A 24,603-nucleotide genomic window follows, 5' to 3' on the forward strand; every position below is an offset into this window, starting at 1 on the left:
TTGGGTCATCACCTGTTTCTATATAGGCCACCAGCTAAGAACAGATTTCATTTTTTTTAAGTGGTTGAAGAAAATGAAAAGAATAATATTTTGTGGTATGTGAAAATTAGAAGAAATTTAAATTTCAATATGTTATATATAAACATTGAACATGGCAAGAACTATAAAACTTTTTCCAGCCTCTAAAAATTTTATTGGGAAACAACTGTGGTAATTTTCTTTCTTTTTTTGCATATTGCCATGGCTACTTGTGCAGTATGACCACATGTGGCAGGGATCACATGTTACCTGTGATGCCTAAAATATTTTCTATCTGATAGAAAACTATGCTGACCTTCTCTCTAGGGGGTTTATGAACCTGGAGCCAGTGCAAGAACTAAGTATGCTATATATTTTCTGTAATCATATATAATATGTGTGTACATTTGTGCACATACTAGGGGCTTCAAAAAGTTTGTGGGAAAATTCTATTATTTTTCTATCCTATTTTTCCTCAAACTTTTTGAAGCTTCTTTGTATATATTTATTTGTGAAAAGGGTCAGGCATTCTGTTAAATTCTTAAAATGGTCTGGTGTTTGTATGCCATCAAGTTGGTTCCAACTCATAGCAACCATGTATGGGGTTTCCAAAGCTATAAATCTTGACAGGAGCTGAAGCCTTACATTTCTACTGGGAGGGGACTGGTAGATTCAAACTACTGACCTTGCATTAGCAGTCCAGCTCATAAGCCACTATGTTACCAGGGCTCCTTTAAAAGGGCCTAACCCTCCCCCTCCTCCCCCCCCCAAAAAAAAAAAAAAATTAGAACCACTGGATATGAAAGGTCTTGAAACAAAAACAAAGCTACAATAAAGAAAGGTGGAAAGAGGTGGTTAATAATTTACCTTTTTAATAGTTTCCTAAGCCTGGATTGAACAAGCAATTATGTGCAGTGCATGCTACTAATTCTCTTAATGCAACCCAATTACCCAAATGTTTGTCCATCAAGGAGAGGAGTCTACTTTGAAGTCTCTATTGTTAAGTAGAAGCAACAGAAACAGTTGAACACATCTTTGCCATGGGGAAGTGAATTACGTGTAAGGTTATGTCTCTGTTGTGTTGGTTGAATGCTTTCTTCAGAAGGTGAGCCATTTGGTGTAGCCATTGTTCTATCATAGTGCAGGTTTGTATAGCTTTCTATGAAAGCTTTTGGCAGCTGGTACTAAAAACAACAGGACAATGTAGTAACATTTTCGCAAGGTAAGCACAGATGAAGCCAGGGACAGACTCCTTGAGAAGGCATTTGGGCATTAGTCCAGGGCCTGCAGGGCATGAACTGTACTTCTCAGAGAGCCAAGGCAAGCAAGCTGTATGTCCGGTGCCTGACAGCACAGCAATTTGCAGCCTGTTTTGTGGCTGGAACCCAAGCTCAGACAAGCCTAAGGCAAGGGAACTATCTTTTTCTGAAGATTGTTAGCAAACAGAACTTTTATTCAGAGTCACACACACCAGGAAAGATTGTACTGGGCTCTAAATGGCTTTTATTTCTCCTTTTGGAACTGGTAAAGGTTAGGAGAGCTTTACTTAACCTCTATTACTAAGTTAGGTAGGTTAACTACTGTAACACATTACAGCCTACATGTCTGAAAGCTCAACCATAAGGAAAGTTGATTTTTCTTATGTACAGGTTAGAGGGGTGGCCTTTCCCACCTAGGTTTCCTTCCAGGTGTCAACTTGTGGCTTCTAATCCTAAAATCACCCTAGGGATTAAATGCAGCCTAGTCCAGCCAGAGAGGGGAAAAAGAGCTTGAAGGAAAAACATGGGAGGATTTTTATGGGCCACCTTGGCAGTGACAAACATCACTTCTGCTCCCATTTCAATAGCTCAAATTCAGTCACATGGCCACATGTGCCTCCAGAGAGTTGGAGGATGCTGATGTTGGTAAGTAGTTAACAATCTTGGACACACCAGTTTTTGGTTTTACAGACTTCACTTACATGGCTACTTATGTGTCTACAGAGTACTTTATTCCTTCAACAATGATTCACTGAGTTCAGACTCTGAAAAGTGATAAGAACATAAAAAAAACACAAAAAACACCCAGCAGTGAAAAATAATTCTTTCCCTCTTGGAATTTGCAACATGGCAAAGAAGACATTGCGTGAGAAATCACTCTGTATGCATTTTTGAAAGAGGAAATCAAGGACACTATATAGGAGCTAAGGAGCTCTGGTAGTGTAGTGGTTATGAATAGGCCTGCGAACCTTAAGGTCAGCAGTTCGAAACTACCAGTGGTTCCACGGGAGAAAGATGAGGCTTTCTGCTCTCATAAAGATTTACAGCCTTGGAAACCCCATACAGGGCCGTTATGAGTTGGGACTGACTCCACGGCACATAACCACCAACCACCATATAGGAGCTAGGTAAATCACAGACTGCTGTCGATTATACAACTGGATAAACACTTGGGTACTAACTGAAAGGTAGAAAGTTTAATCCATCCAGAGTGCCATTGGCAGAGAGGTCTTGTGATCTACTTCTGAAAAAAATCAGTCATTGAAAATGTTACATAGCACAGTTCTCCACTGACCCGCATGGATCATCATGAGCTGGTATAATTGGGAGAGCTTGGGAGCAACTTTCTGATGAAGTAATATATAAATCAAGATCTGAGGGATAAATAAGAATTTTCATTGTACTTGTGGGCTGTTGAATGTGTGCCCTCTGGGAAGAGTGGGAACAAAGGGAGGGAGAGGAATAGAAGAATAATTGAGTGGTTGAGAGAATCAGTGAACAAAGAGACAGATGGCATGAGTTTCTCAGGTTGGTCTTTTGGCTCTTCCACTTAACATCTCTTTCACAGGCCCATTTCCTTCCCTCAGGTGAGTACAAAGAAGATCGTTTGACCACCCCACTCTATGCATCAGGCATGTTGGAGACTTTGAGCTGCCCTTGTCATGTCATGCTTTTCACTTCCAGTATTTCTTGGGACAAGATAGCCTCACATTAACTGCTTTGCTGGGAGTAGATTAGGTAGCTTGAGGGATGTGGTTGTTGACAAAGGGCATAGGGAGATGGAAGACGAATAAGGATTAGAAGTCTAAACCTGGTAGTCTCCCATGTAAACTATCACTCATTTCACAACAAAAGCTTAAAAAAAAAATCTAAACCTGGAGATGCATTCCACAAGGAAGGAGAAGCTGCTAACCAGGGCATTTAAATATCAAGGAAAGGAACTATCAGTGGAGGAGCTGTTAACTTGGAAAACAATATTTGTCTTCTTCTCATCTCCCCTTTACTTTTCTCTCTTCACCCCAATTATTCAGTACTTCATTTTGGTTTTCTCTCTTAGGTCCCTGATTTTCTTGTCTTCTGTTTTCTTCCCCAGTTCTTCTGCTTTTTGATTATCATATTCTCTATGTTATAAATATCCTTTGATTAACTGATCCTGATACAGAAAGCAAAATATTCAGCTTGATCTCTTTGTGTTTTCCCAAATTTTATTTCTCACTAGTAGTATTTATGAAACCGGTGCTTCAACCAAACCAAATTATTCAGCCCAATGGTGTCTCTTGTCTCTTGCCCTTTTCTCACCTTTCCACTTGCTTGATTCCTACCTGCTCTCCTAGACCCACTTCCTCCATGAAACTGTCGTAATTCTCACTTCATTCTGTTGCCTTCTCTGCCACTTGCCCAACCCAGCCAAAGAAGCTCCCCTCTTCTTCAAATTTTCGTAGCTCTCTGTATCTTATGGAACAATTTCCGTTCTACTCAAGCGTATGTCTGTGTCTTACTTCTCCTGAGAGACTGTGCTTGAGGCACTTTAGCACCCATTCCCATTCTATGTGAGCCCAAATCCAGACCTCACAACACATGTTGAGTGAAGAACGAGAGCCCCACATTATTGCCTATGTTTAGCCAATCTGTAGTGACCTATATTTCATTCTTCTTAATGAGAACAAGCTGTTGAACAGAGGGAGACTGCCCAGTTCTGTTAGTGTCTCTCAGGCCTCAGTTGTGTGATTGGAATGTTCTCTTTGTAAAATTGAAAAACTGAAGATAGATTTGAGAAGACATGGAAGGATCAGTAGGAATATTCTTAGTCTTTGTGGTTACTATGGCTATTGGTGTGCCAAGGACTGGAAATGTGAGATGACAGTTGTGCGCTCTGGGAAATCCATGTAAGTTGAACCAGATGAAGATGATAACTAAAAAGTTTATAAAGAACTGCATCTTTACTAACATCTTTACTTTGCTAAATTGAAATCAGGATGGAAAATAGCATCTGAATTTAAAATGAATGCAGAGATTCTAAAAATAAAAATACAATATAGGCCTTTGTGGGGGTCTATGTTATGACAACATGACGTCAGCATGACGCCGTTGATGAGTGGCGATGACAGGGAGGGAGCCATGCCACGTGAAAAGTGGTTGGAGAAACTGGTGATGTTTTGAACTTGGGAAGGACAGGAAAACCATCCCAAATAGTCCAACATTGTCAAGTTAAAAATGGAACGGACTTACCTTTATTATGGCATGTGACTCTAAGCTACAGAAAATCAGATTTCAGCTCAAATCTCTAAAATAATCACAATTTTATAGGCAGAACTGCCTAAGGAATTGCTGAGTTGACTTGGCAGTTAATTAGCTCCCTGAAAGCCCTCTGGGTTTAAAGTTCTAAAGGGGATGGACAGGTAGTACCTATGGCCCCCATATCCATTTTGTACCAGTGGCAGACATCTCTAAGGGTTCACAGCAATTTTTTTTTTTAAATAAAACCTTTGAGTCTTAATGAAACCAACATTTCTTCTCAAACAGCACTATTAAATTGCAAATTGAAACCTCTTTCTCATGACTGTCCTAGGTGATGCTTAAAGTCTCTTCCAACTATGGAAGATTACAAATTATAAGATTTATAAGTCCCACACAGTAAACCCAGAATGTTAATTTATTTTTATTAGTATTTCTAGCAGATAAGAATATAGTTTGCTTTCATCATATCTCATTTTTTTCTTAAATTAACCTGAGTTTCTGACAGTAACCAAAAAAAGATGTAACTAATTCAGTGATTAATAAATGTATTAATACCTCTTTAGAGACCAACCTAGTAGTACAAATGAAAATACCTAGTTTATAAACTGAAATGTGTTTCTTAGTTATAATATGCATTCTCTTGCTTTAAATTGCTAATTTCCAAAAATAATCCCATGACTGAAAAAAAAAAAATTGGGATCTCTGAGAATGTTCTTCAAAACACTCGATTTCTATTCTAGTTGTTTTGTGAACTAGATGTCAAAAATGTATGCTTAAAAGGAGGTCTTTTCATTTTGAGAACTATACCATGTTTAAAATATATCTCAGATGTTAAAATGAAAGAGAATACACATATTCTTAAAACTATTATCATATGAAATGAAGTAGGAAATAACATCTTAATATAACTTAATATCCAATTTTATTTATATTAATTTTATTAATGCTTAATTCTATTTTGTGTAATTATCTCAAAAATGTCTCTTTACAGTTGGATTGTCCACAAATTGGGTTGTCCTCAAGTTGCTTGTTTTATGCAATGAAATAGTTTTGTCAAGTAATTAATGTTTATTATTTGCTCTAATAGAATTTGACCCAAGTATATTGGTGTATTTTATTTATCCTTTCCAGGTTTAAGTGGGGAAAGGATAATACGTGAATATAATAGACTATATCGTACATTAAAGTCAAGCTTACATTGGCAAAGACCTTGTAGTGAAAAGGGAAAAAAACATTATTAAAGTGTGGTTCTTGACTGTGGGCACTAATTCTAATGATGGTGACCTGCAAGTCTCAAAATTCAAGTATAAAAAAAGAAACTGACTTTATATAACAAGGGAATTTTTAAAGAAGCAAGTTTATCAATAGTAAGTGTATGTAATTGTTCCCTCTGTATGTGTCTGTGTTGTGTTATTTCTTTAAAACGTAGAAAATATTTTTTTAATCCCCCAGGAGGGCTCAAGAATGGTTCTGTGTAAAGAACTTTAGAGAGCAAAATGCCTTCTCTAAAATTTTTTTAGTTTGGTTTGATCCTGTAAAATTCTCTTGATTATTAGACGTACAAGTTATATAGCAACACTTTTCAAGTTCCTACATTTTGTATCTTCTTCCTTACCCAAATATAACCCACTTATTTATTTATTTATTTTTCTTTTTTAATGAAGAAATACGGAACTTGAGACTTGAGGCGTTTTGCCAGGTTTTAGATTTGGGGAATCTTCTAAATTAAACCTAAACTGGAGGCTGATAGGGATAAGGGAGTCATGGTTTGTATGCATGTGAGAGCTGCACAGTAGAAAGGGCAAACTGAAGAATTCATGCATTTGAATTGTGGTGTTGGCAAATAATAATGAACTGCCAGAACAATGAACAAATCTGGCTCAGTGGAAGGACAGCCAGAATGTTTCTTAGACACCAGTGTGGCAAGACTTCATCCTGCTTGCAATTTGAATATGTCTCAGGAAAGACCAATCACTGGGAAAGGATATCATGTTTGGTAAAGTAGAGGGTCAGTGAAAATGAGGAAAGACCTCAGTGAAAAGGATTGATGCAACAGCTGTAATCATGGGCTCCAACATGCCGACAATTGTGAGGATGATGCAGGACCAGGCGGTGTTTTTGTTCTCTGACATACATGAGGTCACCATGCGTTGGCGCCAAGCTGATGGCAACTAGCAGCTAACCACAGATCAGGACTTCATGAAAGAAGCACACTGTCAGTGGCTGTGAGGAAGCACTCAGTTCTCTAGTGTTGCCAGGCAGGAATGCATGCTGTGGGTGGCCCAGACTATGACTTTTCAAGGGAAAATACAGGAAATCTGATTTTTTTTATATGAAATTTCTCTAACTTGTAAATGTTGGTTCCAAAGAATTGTCCAACTGTGTAGGCCAAAGAAAATTTGTGGGTTAAAGCCAGTCTCTAAGCAACCGTTTGTGCTAACCATGGAGGAGAGTAGTGAATACTCAGCAATTAAGGTTTCTCTGGCCACCTGCATGTGGAAATGAAAGCCCTAGTCCTGAAGCTGAGAGCCCTTCTCCAGTCTTCTGGGAGAGCAGCGGCCTGAGCGTTTCAGTCAAGGCTGTGTGAACGTACTTCTGGCTTCCTGCCTCAGGGAGACTGCTGATCTCCTCACACAGCTCAGGGCATGCTTGTATTTTTTGCCCTGGGGGAAGGTGCTGGCTTCTCAGTAAGTGCCTGATTGCACTGCCACATCCCCCCTCTACTTGAACCACTGTTCAGGATGCTGAACTCTGGTTTGGAAACCATGCTTGTGTCCTGTAGAGAATGATTCATGAGCTCCAGACAGCACTGGACAGACTGCAGAGATGTGGCTTCAAGGCCATTTAAAATGCAGGAAAGCAAGTCTGGTTAACATCATTCCTAAGTATCCTCTGGGGGAATGTGTCTTTCCAGTACTGACCATAGAGACCAAAGAGCCAGTCTCTGTATGAGAAATCTTACTAAGACATTTCATTTGCACATTCTCAATAACAGATAGGTGGTTTCAGCTACGGAAGTATTCCAAGTATAATGGTGCTAGGATTACTTTGCAATTGTTAGAGAACTTTTACAGCACACAGATAATCTAACAATTAAAAGATGTACTTTGGAAATAACTTGAGGATGTGAACATCTAGAGGCTAAGAGTATGGCACCTTCTGCATCAGATATTAACTTTGAGGGAGGGTGTAAAAGTGAATAAATGAAGCTTTTTTTTTTTTTTTCTTAAGTGGAAAGAAGACTTAATTATTAAGATACCAATTGTTTTTAAATAATCTGTAAATGAAATTCAGTTGAATTTCATTGTTTGGTAGGAATTGGGTAGGGCATGGGAAATGACAAAATAATTCTAAACTTTTCCAGGAGGAATAAACAGTTATTGCTGTGTGGTTTATAATAATAAAAATTGGAAATAATCAGTAAGTTATTTCTTAGATATAATACATCCTGGTATGTTAAAATACTATCTTTTAAAAGGGTGATTTATAATTATGCTTACTTATTACATTTGTTTATTGATAGATGAAATCGTCAAGATATATTTTTGAGTGAATATATTTTTCACATTTATATATTTTATAATTGAGGGTAAGTCAGAAATTGTTGCTGTTAGGGTTTCAGTTCAGACATGCATGGATTTACCCCAAACAAAACGTGTTTAAACATGTCTCTGAAATCAGTGGATGGCTGCAGATAAGTTCTCTCAGTAGTACACTTGTCTTAGTCTTGTTAGGGTGCCTTCAAAAAGAAGGTACAATCAAAGCAGTGACTGCCAAGGGGATCTGCTGGTCCAGTTAAATTCAAGGCAGAGAGGTCAGCTCAGAAGATAGGGTATTCATGATAGATTTTCTCACTGGATGCAGGACCATCATAGAAGCTTATTATGAAGATATTTAAGAAAATTGAGAACTACGTTAGTGAGAAAAAGGTCAGGAAAGATGTGCCAATTTGTTTTTTTTCCCGTGATGACAACGCTTCTGCTCATTCTCTGAAGGTAGTTAAGGTTACCCTGTGAGACTTTCACTGAGAAGCCTTGCCCCATCCACCCTACAGCTCTGATGTTGCTCCTTTAGACTTCCTTTTGCTTCCTAAACTCAACGGACACTCAGTGATTTGATTCCCTCAAGAATACCAACACTGCTCTTTTGCTGAATTCTTCAGGGAAGGGTAAGAGACAGAGATGGAAACACCACTTTCTGAAGTATATAGACCTAAATGGAAGATATGTCGAGAAACACTAGTTTCACATTTTGATATTTTTGTTTAATAAAAGTTTCTATGATTTTGTCTGGAGTCCCAGTGTGGTGCTGTAGAATAAACACTGGACTGCTAACCACAAAGTTGATGGTTTGGAAACCTTGGTATCAGAAACCCTATACTGTATTTGTATGAGTTGGAACAGACACGAGTGCACTTAAGAGCAACAGCATGATTTTGTAACAATACTCTTTGACTATATATATATATATTTGTTAAGGGCTGTTGTGTTGGTTCCGACTCATAGTGACCCTGTATAGTTTCCTAGGAGTGATTGCTGAGTTTGAACTGCTACCCTTGTAGTTCAAACCGACCTTGTGGTCTAGTGTTTATCCTACAGTGGCACACCAGGGCTTCTATACATAGTTGGTGGTTGATGTTAAGTGCCATTGAGTTGGTTCCTACCCATAGTGACCCTGTATAGAGTTTTCAAGGAGCAGCTGGGGAACTAGAACCACTGACTTTGTGGTTCAAACGACTTTGCAGTTTAGTGCTTTAAGTCACAGTGCCACACCAGAACTCCATACATAGATGTGTTGTTGTTGTTGTTACGTCCCACGGAGTTGGTACCAACTCATAGTGACCCTATGCACAACAAAATGAAACACCTGCCTGGTCCGGGGCAACCTCACAATCATTATCTGACGTTAATTCAAACCATGAACCCATTACCAATATGCTAATACTTTGCCATATTTACTTTAAAACATATTTACAGATTAAAAACTTTCCCCAGAGATATGTATGATCATGTTGTTTTGTCATTCATGTCTTTGCACTAATGCCTTCTTCTCTGGAACGCTTCCTCCCACCCTGTCCCAATTTTCCCTTGTAAAATACCACCCCTCCATCAGCCACTAGCCACTTCCTCCTAGCACTTGCCACCATCTGGCATATATGGTGTATTTATTTGTTTCTGCCATCTTCCTCCATGTCAATTCCAGGAGAGCCTGTGTGATGTTTTGTTCATAGCTGAGTCCATTCACACTTAAAACAGTGGAGGTACACACCAGAAGTAGGTGAATATAGCTGGAGCCCTCTTTTTAGCCTCTGTGATCTCTCAGCCTTCTTCTCTTCCCAGGGAGAACCACCATTTTGAAGTTTTATGTAGCCTCAGGTCCTTGTCTTTACATACGCTGATTTTATTTACACCTTTAATATGTGTATGCATGTTTGTGTATATGCATGCCAAACTAAATGCAGTGTTGTGCATCTTTAACAATTTACATATGCAAATAATTTGTATCCTGTGTTTGAGAATCATCTATGTGGATAAACGGGTATTCAGTTCATATATTTCATATTCCTGCCACATCTCATCTAGGACTTTATCACATTGTGTCTATTCTTGACCAAAGCCCTTTGTTGTTGTTATGTGCCATCAGGTTGGCTTCAACTTAACAATGGAATGAAGCACTGCCCAGTGCTGTGGCTTCCTAACGATCGATCGTTGGTATGCTTTAGCCCATTACTGCAGTCACTGTGTCAACCCATCTCATTGAGAGTTTTATTCAGTTTTGCTGACCTTCAACTTTACCAAGCATGATGTCCTTCTCCTGGGACTGGTCCCTTCTTTCGTTTTCTTGGGTGCTGTTGATGGTTCCAACTCATAGTGACCCAATGCATAACAGAATGAAATACTGCCTAGTCCTAGGCCACCCTCACAATTGTTACACTTGAGCCCATTGTTGCTGCCACAGTACCAATCCATTTCCTTGGGAGTCTTCCTCTTTTTCACTCACCCTCCATTATACCACGCATAATGTTCTTCTTCACTGGTTCCTCCTGATAACATGGTTGAAGTATGAGAGATGAAGTCCTGCTATCCTGGCTTCTAAGGAGCATTCTGGCTGTGCTTTTTCTAACACAGATTTTTTTTTGTTGTTGTTCTTTTGGCAGTCCATGGTACTTTTAATATTCTCCTCCAACACCATCACCAACACCATCTTTTGGCAGTCCATGGTACTTTTAATATTCTCCACCAACACATCAATTCTTCAATGGTCTTCCTTAGTCATTGTTCCTCCTTTAATCATGACTCTATACTTTTTTGTTTATCATCAGCTCCCTAAGTCTCCCTGATGAATCCTAAGAAATGCCTTAGAAGGGGTACTAAATAAGGATGGTCAATACAAATACTCAGACAAGATAAAAACATCGTACATGATAGTTTTAGAGAATGACTTTTTCTTAACATTCATTGAATGCTTTTAATTACAAATTTTTCTTTTTTTGATTGAGTTCTTAGTATTATAGAAAGTAGAATTCCCTCAGAAATATATAATATATTTTGATATAAGAACAATGTTGCTGTTGTTAAATGCCATGGGATCAGTTCCCATTCATAGCAAACCTGAGTATAGTGAGTCTAAATCTTTGTGGGAGCAAAAAGGTTCACCTTTCTCCTGTATAGCAACCAATGGGCTCAAACCACCGACTTTATGGTTCACGGTCCAGTACTTATCCTACAGAACCACCGCATCCCCCGATATACAAGCCACATTATCACATACTAGAAAACCTTTCTACGTTTTCTCCAAAGAAAGAAAAACTAGAGAACAAATATATATTTTTATTTGCCCAAAAGTAATATTCATAGCTTGGTTGTAGACAAAATTCTAAGTTTCAGGGAAGTCTGTTTTTGCTGTAACCTAGCAATTTGTCTTCAGATATGGGCACAGAGTAACTGCAGTACGTGGGGGTTTCCTTTAGAATACCTTTAAATATTCTTTTTTGAGTTCCTATTAAAATAGTACTTGCTAGAAGACAAAGTTGTATTTATAAAGGATTGTGTAGACGTTAATTATAGGCATAACTGAAAGATTAAAGAAGCTTTTGACACCCATAATTTTGAATAGAATAAAATAGTTCTTGCCTAGATGTGAAATTTTTCTAGAAAGACCAAATAATTGGCTCTGTTTTATATTTTGCACATAGAAGTTCCATCTTAAACCCACTCGATCCCAATTCATATTTACCCTACAGAACAGAGTAGATCTGCTCCTTAGAGATTCCCAAACTGTAAATCTTTGCAGGAACAGTCTCATCTTTCTCCTGTGGAGGGGCAGGTGGGTTTAAACCACCAGCCTGGTAGTTAGCAGCCCAGTGCTTAACACACTGTGCCAGCAGGGCTCCTTGGAACCCTTCTTAAGACTTGTTGTTGTTAGTTGCCATCGAGTCTGTTCTGACGCATAGCAACCTTATTCACAACAGAATGAAACGTTGTCCGGTTCTGCATCAGCCTCCCAATCGTTATGCTTAAGCCCATTGCTGCTGCCACTGTGCCAGTCCATCTCAATGAAGGTCTCCTTTTTCACTGACCTTCCACTTTACCAAGTATGATGTCTTTCTCCAAGGACAGGTCCCTCCTGGTAACATGTCCAAGGTATGAGTGACAAAGTCTGGTTATCTTGGCTTCAAAGGAGCATTCTGGTAGTATTTCTTCCAACACAGATTTGCTTGTTCTTTTGGCAGTCAATGCATGACATTTTAATATTCTTGTCCAACACAATAACTCAAATGCGTCAGTTCTTATACTGTCGTCTTTATTCATTATCCAATTTTCACATATATATGAGGCTATTGAAAATACCATGGTTTATGTCAGGCACACCTTAGTCCTCAAACTGACATTGTTGCTTTTGATCACTGACTTTAAAGAGTTCTTATGCTGCAGTTTTGCCTAGTGTAATATGTCGTTTGATTTCTTGACTTTGATTGCTTCCATGTGTGTTAATAGTGGATCCAAGCACTATCCAAGACTATATTATGAATGCTTTTTTCAGTTGTTGTTGTGAAGTGCCATCAAGTTGGTTCTGACCCATAACGACCCTGTATAGGGTTTCCAAGGAGCAGCTGGTGAGCTTGAACCACCAACCTTGCAGTTCAAATGGCTTTACAGTATGGCGCATTAACCCACAGCGCCACACCAGGACTCATCAGACTCTAGTTAGCCATTTAAGGAACTCTGGTAGCATAGTGGTTATGAGTCGGGCTGCTAACCTCAAGGTCATCTGTTTAAAACTACCAGCCGTTGCTCAGAAGCAAGAGGAGGCTTTCTGCTCCTGTAAAGATTTACAGCCTGGGAAACCCTATGCAGGGTTGCTATGAGTCTGAACCGACTCCAGGGCACACCATCACCACCAGTTACTCATTTCACAATTCAAACAGGTCCTTTAATGCATTTCCTGAGCTTGATTAGCATATTTCTCATAACCCGATTAAACTTGAGGATTTAAAACAATATTTAAAATATATAAGTATGGAGTAGTTGACTACTTAACAATGGTTGTTTCACTTTTAAAAAAAGTTCTACTCATATATGTTTATTGAATATCAATCATGTTCCCAGGATTTTGTCAGTGACTGGGACTATAAAATGAATAGACAGTCTTCCTGCCCTCCTGGATCCCATCATCATATGAGTGAAGCAGGTATGTAAACCAAGATATAAAAGGAAATGGCTAGTGCTCCACTAGAAACAGGCGTGTTTCATCACTACACACTCCTTGTGTGGCCAGGACAATTACAACAGTAGTTCACTGTACTCAGGCAGTGGCAGGAAGTGGCAGGAGAAGGCAGGGGGAGAGCTTTGCAGCCCACCCACGGTTGCAGGAGAAAGATGAGGCTTTCTGCAACTACAAAGATTTATAGTCTCAGAAACCTTACACAGGGTCCCTCTAAGTCAGAACCGACTCGACAGGACTTGACAACAATCTTCATCAACCTCCTGTTCTTAGCCAGAAATAATAATGGTAATAATAGTAATCATAATGACTTCTCTTTTTTTTTTGCGATGCCACGATTGGTGTTTTCTTAATTTTATACACAGAGTAGCTTAAAAATAGCTTTAGAAAATTTTCATTTTTAGTGAAAATTTTAGCGTATGATGTAAGTAAGAACAATCTCCTGAAATACAAAAGCAGCTTCCACTGAAGTGTCACCCTGTTGTTGTTGTTGTTGTGTGCCGTGGAGTCAGTTCTGACTCATAGCGACCCTGCACAGGGTTTCCAAGGCTATTAATCTTTACGGGAGCAGAACGCCTCATCTTTCTCCCGCGGAGCAGCTGGTAGTTTCGAACTGATGACCTTGCACCCTAAAGCCTTCCAAATGGAAGTTCTGGAATCACTGCTCTTACCTCACTGGTGCCTCTTTTTGAGAGCTGCTTGGTTTTGCACAGAGACCAGACGTTTATGTCAGGTCTGTAGTGTGGAATCCTGTAGTTTCAGAGCAAATGAATGGGGTGGGTGAACTCATGAATAACCCCTTAGTCATCGCCCTCCATCTCTCATCATGGTTTGACCACCCTCATCTTCGCAAAAGGTTGACAGTCCCCAAACAGCTCTGTGTCTGTCTCCATGAAGGCTGGGGCTCTTCTGTGCTCCAGATGTATGACTATATTGCAAACAGGCCTATTTGCTTTTCGGGAAGCAAATGTTTTCTGTGTTCAACTAAGCTTGTAAAGTTTCATTAAAAAGCTAATCATTACCCTGATTAAGTAAACACTGGATGTTTGACATGCATATTTTAACTTCCTATTTTCAAGCTGGCTCAGCCTTCTCAGTGTTCCTGATTGTCAGCTGGGACCAATAATTTTTCAGTCACCTAAACAGCCATCATCCCTGGGTCTTTCCCTCTTCTCCATTCATCTGGAAAAGAAAGCCCAGGCCACCCAGAGTCCCAAACATGAAGGTGGCTCTCTGTTCTCATTAGAGGATGACCTTTCTCTTCCAGGACAAAAGACTCTAAACTATACTCTTCCAATTCAACTTGAAAATGCAACCATTTTCAACTGTTTGATCTTTGTTGTCTGGAGTTCTGGTGTGGTGCTGTAGGATATGTGTGTGTGTATATATATATATATATACATTATTTATTGTTGTTGTTGAGTTGGTTGCAAATCATAGCTACCCTGTATAGGGTTTCCAAGGAATGGTTAGTGGGATTAAACTGTCAACCTTGCAGTTAGCAGTCCAGTGCTTATCCTACAATGCCACACAAGGACTCAAAATATTTTACACACATGCATATGTGAGGGTGCTTCAAAAAAGTTTGTGGAAAATGGAATGACTAGATCATAGAATTTTTCCATTATTGCTTTGAAGCTCCCAGATAGATAGATAGCTAGATAGCTAGATTTGCTCAATATGAAGTGTTTATTTTTAAATCTAAGAAAGATCAGAAAAGATAAAGATACACAAAGTTTAAAGCAGTTGCTAGCATTGATGCAGACATTATTAATATCATATAGGTATAATGAATTAGAATGATGCTAGAAATACTCCCTCTGAGAAAGAATTCATGTTGACAGTAATTTCTGAAGAGTCCAGAACATGAATCTGGCTTCTTGTTGTTAAATGCCACCAAGTCGGTTCCAACCCACAGCAACCCTATATAGGGTTTCCAAGGAGTAGCTGGTGAGCTTGAACCACCGACCTTGCAGTTCAAACTGATTTTGCAATCTGATGCATTAGCCCACAGTGCCACATCAGGACAAGGGCTTAGAGGGAATAAAAAGGGTTTATGGTCAAACAAGATTGGGAAGCCAATACCTAGGGCAAATTATGCGTTTTATTACAGATTTACAATGCGCATTGACTTATTTCAGGAAAGAAAGCTGTCTACACTGTTTTGAACATTGTTGTTGTTAAGTGCCATTCAGTCAATTCTAACTCATAGCGACCCTGTGTAGGATTTCTGAGGAGCGACTGGTGAGTTTGAACCACAGACTTGAGGTTCAAACTGACCTTTGCCATCTAGTGCTTATCCTACAGCGCCACCCCACCCCCCAACCAGGACTCCGTTTTGAACATTGTTGTTGTTGAACATTGTCCATGTACCGTGGAGTCGGTTCTGACTCATAGGGACCCTGTACAGGGTTTCTGAGGCTGTAAATCTTACGGGTGCAGAAAGCCTCATCTTTCTCCTGCGGAACAGCTGGTAGTTTCGAACTGCTGACCTTGCAGCTCGCAGCCCGATTTGTAACCACTACGCTACCAGAGCTCTTTTTTTTGAACATTGTTGTTGTTGTTGTTGTAAAGTGCCGAGGAGTCGATTCTGACCCATAGCGCCCTGAATAGGGTTTCCAAGGAGCGGCTGGTGAGTTTGAACTGCTGACGTTGCAGTTCAAACGCCTTTGCAGTCTGACGCATTAGCCACAGTGCCACATATTTCCCAAATTCAGTTGGCTTTCAGTGTCTTCCTCTTTTTTATTTTCAGCCATTCCTCAGTATGCACACTGGGACATACTGCAGTGAATGGAGTCTCAGGAATAGTCTATGGTTGTAGTTCTCAGACTTTAGGGTGCATCAGAAGCATCTGTAGGACTTGTTCAAACACAAATTTCTGAGCCCTGCCCTAAGAGTTTCTGATTCTGGAGGTTCGGGTTGGTACCTGAAAATTTGCATTTCTAACAAGTTCCCTTATTGATACTGATGCTGCTGCTCTGGGATATCACTGGGAGAACCACTAGTCTTTGGTAAAACTCGAAGGGTTTACTGTTACACATTGTACAACTTCACACCATCATTCAACATATAGTTGTTGAGCCAGCTATCTGCCTAGCACAGTTGTAGATGCTGAGGATGTATTCTTTTCCAGAATTTCCAGTGTAGTAGGATGATGCATGTAGGTAAAGGAAATGACTCAATAGGCACTTTTACATTGAGAATATTGCTCTGGAAGAAGCAAACGTGCTCTGAAACTGAGCAAAAGGCCATCAGGAAAGATTGCTCTAAATGGTCTGACACTTCAGCTGAGAATGGACATGAGGAATTGGGGGGCCTCAAAGGCAAGAAGTGACTGGCTTATAAGCTTTCAAGAAGGAACCTAGATCCAGAGGGCTTGGAGGAAGGTAGAATCTCCACTGAGTAGTATCCAATCTGTCTCGGTGGGGCTGATGAAATGAAATGCAGATAGGTCAATAGTGAATAATTGTTATCAGGACTGATTGTGAGGGTTGGAAATGTAAAGGTAGACGTTTGGTAGCAGGGAGGGGAGTGATTGACTTTGCAGTCTAGGAGTGGAGGTCCCTAGGACCATCAAGGGAGAAGAGTGGAGAGTGCGACCCTACCCAGAGAAGCAGTGACGCCAGAGATGGAGGCAGAGATGATGACGTGGAGAGATGGAGCGGCTGGAGACTTTAGACCTAGAGAGGGAGAGGGGCTGTGTGCTGAAGACTGGGGGGGGAAGGCTTGCAGGGTATAGCCTGTGGTTGATTGATGATGCATGGAGGGGATTGTAACCATGGCAATGAAACGATATAGGATAGCATGAATGTAAAGCTAATGTTCTCCCATGTAAACTATCACATAATTCACAATCAAACATTAAAAAAAAGATGTGGGGTGGAGACTGCTTCAAGCATGATAAAGACATGAATGAAGGCCCTGAGGGGGAGGAAGAGAGCATGACATGTTCAGAGAATTGAAAGACCAGTGTGACTGGAAGACAGAGTGTGAGAGAGTGGAAGAGAATGAGGCTGGAGAGGAGACGAGATACAGTCACGTCATTCGGATTTGTGTGAACCATAGCGAGGAATTTGAGTTTCAGTCTAAGTGCCAAAGATTCTGGTGGATATTTTGAAAAGTCACTCTGGTGTTGTGTGAAGAAAATATTGTTCAGGGGATGAGTAGAAGTTGTGAGACTAGTGAGAAACAAAACAAAACAAAACCCAAACCTATTTCTACTGAGTCAGTTCCGACTCAGAGAGTCCTCATGAATTACAGAGTAGAACTGCTCTACTGTGCTCTCTTGACTAGCTTTACAGAAGCATATTATCAGCCTTTTCTACCATAGAGCCACGTGGTGTATTTGAGCTGCCAACATTGCACTTTGAAATGTAGTACAGACCACTTGTGATGCCCAAGGACCTTGGGAAGACCACAGTTGGGGTCAAGACAGAAATAATGAGTCACATGGTAGCATTGGACAGGTTGCCACATTCTCATGTTTTATTTACATGTATGAAGAGTGGAAAGCCATGAATTGCTTCTGTGTGAATACTGACATAGATTACACAGATTTTGATGATGGATCAAGGGTCAAGGAAGAGAGAGATGTTAAGAATGACTCCCGGGTTCCTAGAGACGGGAAGAAGAAGAGCTGTTATTTTGAGGAGGAGAAAGAGTAATTGTATAACATCAGGAGCCAATTCATTTCTGAGAGAGAGGACAGAGCTAAAGGGTGGCTTTTCAGGGGGCAGTGAAGTGACCATAGTTGCCATAATTCTGTAAAATAGCAGTTGGCTATTTACTGGTACACAGAGAAATGATGAGGCTTAATACAGATCCTTGTTAAAGTGTGGTCCTATATATCATATATCAGTGATGCCTAGTTTACCCTGAAATAGAAAACAAGGCTATTTAACACTAAACATAATGCTGTCTTTCTCTAATGATTCAGAGAACACTTCAGAATCTCACAGAGACAGTTACTATTACTGTGTAATAAAAGTGAGTGGTGTGAAATAGGCATTGGATTAAAAACTGTGGTTTAAGAATCCCAAGGCATAGTGGGGATAGCTTTTCTCTGCCCCATGGTGTCTGGAGCTCAGTTGGAAAGGCTTTGTTGGGGTAAGTTGACAGATGGGGGTGGAATCCTCTGGAGATGTCTTTTAGTTAATGTTGGTTGTTGGCCTGCTCTTCCTCCTAAGCAGGGCAGACACAGGGGAGTTGAACTTCTGGCATAACAGTTCAGAAGGTAAGTCATCATTGCAATGGTCTCTACTCTCTGAATGATGTAGAGCAGGTAGCTGAGTTCATGTGTTGCTTAATAGAATGTTAGATAAAAGATTGTTATACTTAGCCTGCTGCCTCTGGGAGAATCTGGCTTTTATGGAAGAAGAGGCTGGTAAAGGGAAGGGCTAGATATTTGAATGAAGCCAGATGACAAGGGTTGTCTTTCTTTGGCTGTGAGCCAGTCACATGGTAAACAAGTATTTTTCTAGCTTCTTCTGCTTGCCCAGCCCTGAGAGGTGAAGCAAACAGGTATAGTTCATGCTTGTCAGATAATAAGAGAATGCTTGTATAAACTAGGACAGATAGGAACAGGTTTGAATTATTTTGGTATCCCTGGGTGGTACCAGTGGTTAACCTATTCAGATATTGCAAGGTTGCAAGTTCAAGTCTACCCAGAGGCATCTTGGAAGAAAGATCAGGTGATTTACATCCTAAAAGTCAGTCATTGAAAACTCTTATGGAGCACAATGCTATTCTGATATACATGGGGTCACCAGGAGTCAAGGTCAACTCATCACAAACTGGAGTTAAAAAAACAACTGGTTTTGAATTTCCAATTAGACTTTCCAAATCACTACTCTCAGATTCATTTTTGTGGAGTTCATTCATGAAGTAATAATGTACGAGGGTGAGTCAAAAGTTATCTGCATTTAGGCTATAGAATTTATTTTAATCAACTTTTAGAAAAGACAAATACATCATTTTTCGACATGATCAATACACTTTGTTCATCTGTTAACAAGCTTTCATAGTCCCGTATTTAAAAATGTTTTAGGCTGAGCTGGGAGCCATGAATGCACCACTGTCTTCGCTTTCTTCTTTGGAGGTGAATCTTACTTCTCAAAGGACTGCTTTTCGGGAACCAAACTGGTGAAAGTCTGCTGGAGCAAGATCTGGACTATAAGGAGGAGGCTTTAACATTTCAAAAGGAACCTTTTACAGAGTGACAACAGTGTGGGCAGAGGTGTGGGGACGTGCACTGTTATGCAATATCACAACACTGTTGGATAGAAGTCCTCTTCTTTTAATCGGAAGTTTAGCCTTCAGTACTTCAGTGAGCATCTCACTGTAATAAGCACTGTTGATTGTTAAGCCTTTTTCCTGATCGTGTTCCAATACTGTCCCTTGAGAATCCTAGAAAATGTAAGCATCAATTTTTCAGCTGATGGTTGACTTTTGAACTTTTTCTTGGTCGGTGATTGAGGATGTTTCCATTCCATACTATGACGTTTACTCTCAGACTCGGAGTGACGAATCCATGTCTCATCAATACTGACAATCTTTTTTTTAATAAAGAAACTTTTACCTTCCATCAAGTATCAGTTCAAATTTTATTTGCAGATGCCACAGTCACACCTGCACAGCAGTGACCTTAAAGGAAAGTGCAGATAAGACAGTGCAGCCAATAGAAGCTTTAACATAACCAGAGTGCAGTTATATTATAAAGCATCCTCATAGGGCGTTTCCTTTAAATGCAGAAATTATTATTGATATGGATTTGGGATCTTCTTTTGTTTAGAAGGAATTGGTCTGAGTTGAGCATTCCAACCCTAAGATAAGATCCTTAACCTAAGGCAGTAGATTCCATAAAGAAATCCCAGGGAATATACAGGATAATCCATTGGAGGCAATGTAATATCTACTTCCACTCTTTAGAAAGGAAAAAACAAACTTTTTTGTTGCTGATGAGGCACTGGTTGAAAGCACCTTATCACATTTCTACCTTGTTTCTAGTATTTTTCTAACTTTAATGGGCATACACATCACCTGGGGAACCTTAATTTTTCTCTGCTAAGTGCAAGGTGATTGAAATTTGGGGAACTACCTAAGATCATTGGAGTCCTGGTGTGTCACTGTTGGTTAATGCGCTGGACTGCAAAGTCCATTTGAAGTGGGAGGCCTAAGTTCACCAGCTGTTCCTTGGAAACCCTATACAGGGTCACTATGGGTTGGAACCCTACTCAATGGCACTTAACAACAACAACAGCAGCCTAAGATCACTGAGACCTGGTATAGTGCTGTTGGATAAACAAACACTAGACTGCTCACCACAGTTTCAAACCCACCAGCCACTCCCTGGAAACCATGTACAGGGTCACTATTAGTCTGAACCACTTGACAGCACTTAAAAACAACTGCAACATCTAAGATAATAAAAGACCGATGTATAAACCAGAATGCAAATGTATTCATTTCCCTTCCTTTGACAACTAGGCCTGTCATTTACTCATGTTATGCTTTTAGTCTTGAACAAAGTAATTTCTCTCAGGATATTAAGTATCAGACCAGAATTGTCTTGATAAACCTTGAACTGAAAAGAGAAAAACTTTGATTGCTAAAGCATATTTGCAAGGAGCCAGTATAGCCTACAAACTGAAACCCACTGCCACTGAGTCAACAGTAGCCTTAGAGGAACCGCCTCTTTGGCTTTCCTAGATGGTGATTCTTTACAGGAGCAGATAGCCTTATCTTTCTCCCACAGAGTACCTGGTGGGTTTGAACAGCTGGTGGATTAGCAGCCTGTTACATGACCCACTACACCACCAGGGCTCCTAGTCAGTGTAAATAGTGGCTAAGTGTGTGAGCCTTGGTGATGGAACTGCCTAGGTTCCAGCTACGGCTCTGCTACCTATCAGGGATCATGCACATTAACCTTTCTGTGGCTTTGTTTCCTCATCTGTGAAATGGGAGTGTACATAGTTCCTCTACCCACGCCAACTAAAACCATGGGAAATGCTTAAAGCGAACATGGCTCATGTTAAGACCCAATTAATGTTACCAATTCTTCTTTTTTACTCCAGGAATTTTTCTCCCTAAATAGTTTGCTTTTTTGTCTAGAATCAAAAAACCCTAATTCTGTAAGCATATTCTTTCTTACCATAGAATTCCTTCTATTAATTATTCCTTTCATTTATTCCCTTTGTCATTTCAGTATCTTCAACTTTTTTTAGAGTAGGGATCGATACTCATTCATTTTTGTATCCCTGGAACATAATATCATGATACCTGGTTCTTTGAAACCATGCTAACTATGACATTATGTGTGCCTCAGAGTATGTCTGTGATTTACAGCTGAATGGCTCCAAATTGTATTGCTTTTGGCCAAAGGCATGAGCCTTCTTTGAAAAAAGCGGTCAGAGTCCGGCAGGTAGATAGCAGTGTGTGAAGAAGGTGGGAGTGGAGGTGGTTGGGTTAGACTGGAGCATTCATGTTCCAATAAAGACATTCAGAGTTAGATTTTAAATTAAAAATTTAAAAACCTCTGTACTGGCCAAACAGAAGCCTCCAGACAGATTTGGGGTCTAAATTTTGAGCGCTGGTATACATTAATATAAGATTTTTTAATTTACAAATATATAAGGGCAAGAACAGTATCATTTTTCTTTGTCTCAAACCCTCTCCTTCCAGGTTCCTTATAAAAAATATAGAAATTCCTGTTCATGTCACAAAATGAATCAAATCATTTAGATCATCGCTATGTACTTTTAAAGTTTGTTATCTAGAATAAGTCCCAATTTGACACTGTTTCATATAGATGCTCGTGTTACTACAGAAAGATTGGCGGTTTGTACCTACCAGCAGCTCTGCAGGAGAAAGATGTGGTGGTCTGCTTCTATAACAGCCTTGGAAACCCTATGGGGTGCTTCTACTCTGTCCTTTTAGGATTGCTATCAGTCAGAATTGACTCAATGGCAGTGAGTTTTGGAGTTACCCTAGAGCATCCTGGTTAACATGCTCCACTGCTAACCAAAGGCACCTCAGAAGAAAGGCTTGGTGATCTACTTCTGAAAAATTAGCAACTGAAAACAGTATGGATCTCAGTTATGGCAACTGGTTAGTTATTCTCATAGAGAATCCAGCTAATTCATTCACTGTCTTGTAGAAAAGGAACAGCATTTTTTCCCTGCTTCTCTAGTATCTGGGGTGACTCTTCTTACATTTGGTGCATCTCCATTCCTGGTTGCTCATAGGTGCTCTCCCACAGGAAATAGAGGTCTGTCATGTGACCCACTCACATGACTGACACATCTTTCTATCATCCAGTAATTACAGGTGACTGTGGCAGCAATTAGATTGTGGTCACCAAAGGTGAAAAGCCTGTTTGGTCAGCAACTCAAGTGTCTGTCATGTTTTGGTTTCTTTTTTTAAATCTTACTCATCTCCAGTCACAAGTCCTATGAGAAAGGATATTTGGCCCTTGGGCATACTTTCCTCCTTGTTTGGATAATGCCAGTCATGATTGCCCTGGGATTCAGGTAAGATGGGACACAACACCTCTTTATCCTTTCCCATCTCTCCCCACCCTGTCCATCAATTTTCCAGGGTGGTCATGTAGGGGTTTGGGTGGGGGGAAGCATGCATTAGTAATAATGAGCAGCAGTATTTGTTTCTTGATATCCATGTAATAAAAATGGTGCCAAGCGTCTTTCATTCCATCCTCACAAATCATCAGGCAGTAGGTACTATTACTATCCCAATTTTACAAAGACACTAAGGCTTACAGGAGGCCCCAGGAGCGTGTCCAAGGTTATATAACTGTAAGTGGCAGTCAAGATTTGAACCTGGTCTTTTTGCCTCCAGAGCCTACTAGGTTGTATTGTCATCTTCAGAGGTGGCTAAAATCCAAAGCAGAAGAAACTTAAATCCAAAAAACTCCAGGGAACAGAGAAAAGGGCTTCTCTGAGAGGCACTTGCTGGGATGGCAGGATGTAGAGTGGAGGGCACCTGGAGGAGAGGAAGGTGGTTATGGTGAAGAGGGCAGCCTGACAGAGCATGGAGACAGTAAAGGATCTTTCCTGAGCTGGGAGTTGTCCTGTGTGTTGGTAATTCGAGGGATGCTTTGGGGACCTGTAGGGAAATGGGAAGCCAACGTTGGGAGTGGGAGGCGTGGGAATCCTGCTCACAACATCCTCCTTCTGCCAAAAAATGCAGTGTGGTCTCCTAGCTTGGGGAGACCCATCTTGTCACTACGCATGACCTCAGCTCAGGGTGAAGGCAAAGCCCTCACTGTCTTTCTTACTAAACTGACAGTGCTGCTGGGGGATGGGCATGTCTGAGAGCTACTTTTTAGCTGGGGAAGTGCATGAACTGCCTGACCCCACACTGAGACTGCCCCCAGAGAACAGAGGGGCACCTCAGAGGGAAAGGGCTTCCTGTATCAGGCACAGCCTGGGAACGCTAAGAACACAACAGCTGTGCTTTCCTCCCTAACAGTTCAGCCCGCCCTTTCCCCACACCCTTGACCTTGTGCTGCTTGAGAGGGGTCAGGAATAGCAGCATCAAGGGATCCAGCTACCCAGCCAGCTAGTAGCTCAGAGACCACGCCTCCAACCCACCCTGGTTGGAAATGAAGTGGTTTCTAACTCTGAATGGATTTCCCTCAGGAACTCTGGTTCTAGCAGTGTAACCTGGCTGGTCAGGGTTCAGGTTCTCCAGTATGCTATGCTTCACCACTTTGGGAAACCCATCCCTCTAGAAATGATTAACAGGGATTGGGGAGTTAGGACCATGTTTACTTTTCTTCTTTGTCTTCTATAAAGCACTTTCATGGACCTACCTCCCACTAGAATTCTTGAGCCACTCTCCTTTTAGGAAATCATGTTCCTGTTCTCCATCACTAGCTCCCCTTCCCAGCCCTGGACCTGCACTGGCACGCTAACATAGACTACCAGCCTTCTTATTTCTAAGAGTCCACTCTAACATCTAGACCTCTTATGCTTGGAAATAGTCCACACCACTGGTTTCATTTTAATGGGGGCATCTCATCATTTCATACATGTGTTTAGGCTAGCCAGAGACGACTAATTAAGTATGCTACATTTTAAAAAATATTCAGTGATGGTATCCTGGTACCTTGGAGGCCAAGATGGCTAAGCTTCGTCTCTCATACTTTGGACACATTGTCCGGAGAGAACAGTCGCTGGAGAAGGATGTCATGTTGGGTAAGGTAGAGGGTCAGAGAAAAAGAGGAAGACCCCCAACGAGATGGATCAGCCAGGTGGCATCACTGATGGCGTAAAGTGTGGCGGTGATAGTGAGGTTGGCCCAGGATCGGACATTGTTTCGTTCTGCTGTGCATGGGGTCGCTATGAGT

General features: G+C 40.6%; 1 protein-coding gene across 2 annotated transcripts in view; it reads left to right on the forward strand.

The window, feature by feature from the left end:
- ANKRD44 (ankyrin repeat domain 44) overlaps positions 1-24,603 on the forward strand; it is a 400,403-nt gene that overhangs the window by 148,404 nt on the left and 227,396 nt on the right. The window lies entirely within an intron of this gene.

The sequence above is a fragment of the Chrysochloris asiatica genome, unplaced genomic scaffold (genome assembly GCF_000296735.1).
Source record: "Chrysochloris asiatica unplaced genomic scaffold, ChrAsi1.0 scaffold00045, whole genome shotgun sequence".
Classification (NCBI taxonomy): Eukaryota; Metazoa; Chordata; class Mammalia; order Afrosoricida; family Chrysochloridae; genus Chrysochloris; species Chrysochloris asiatica.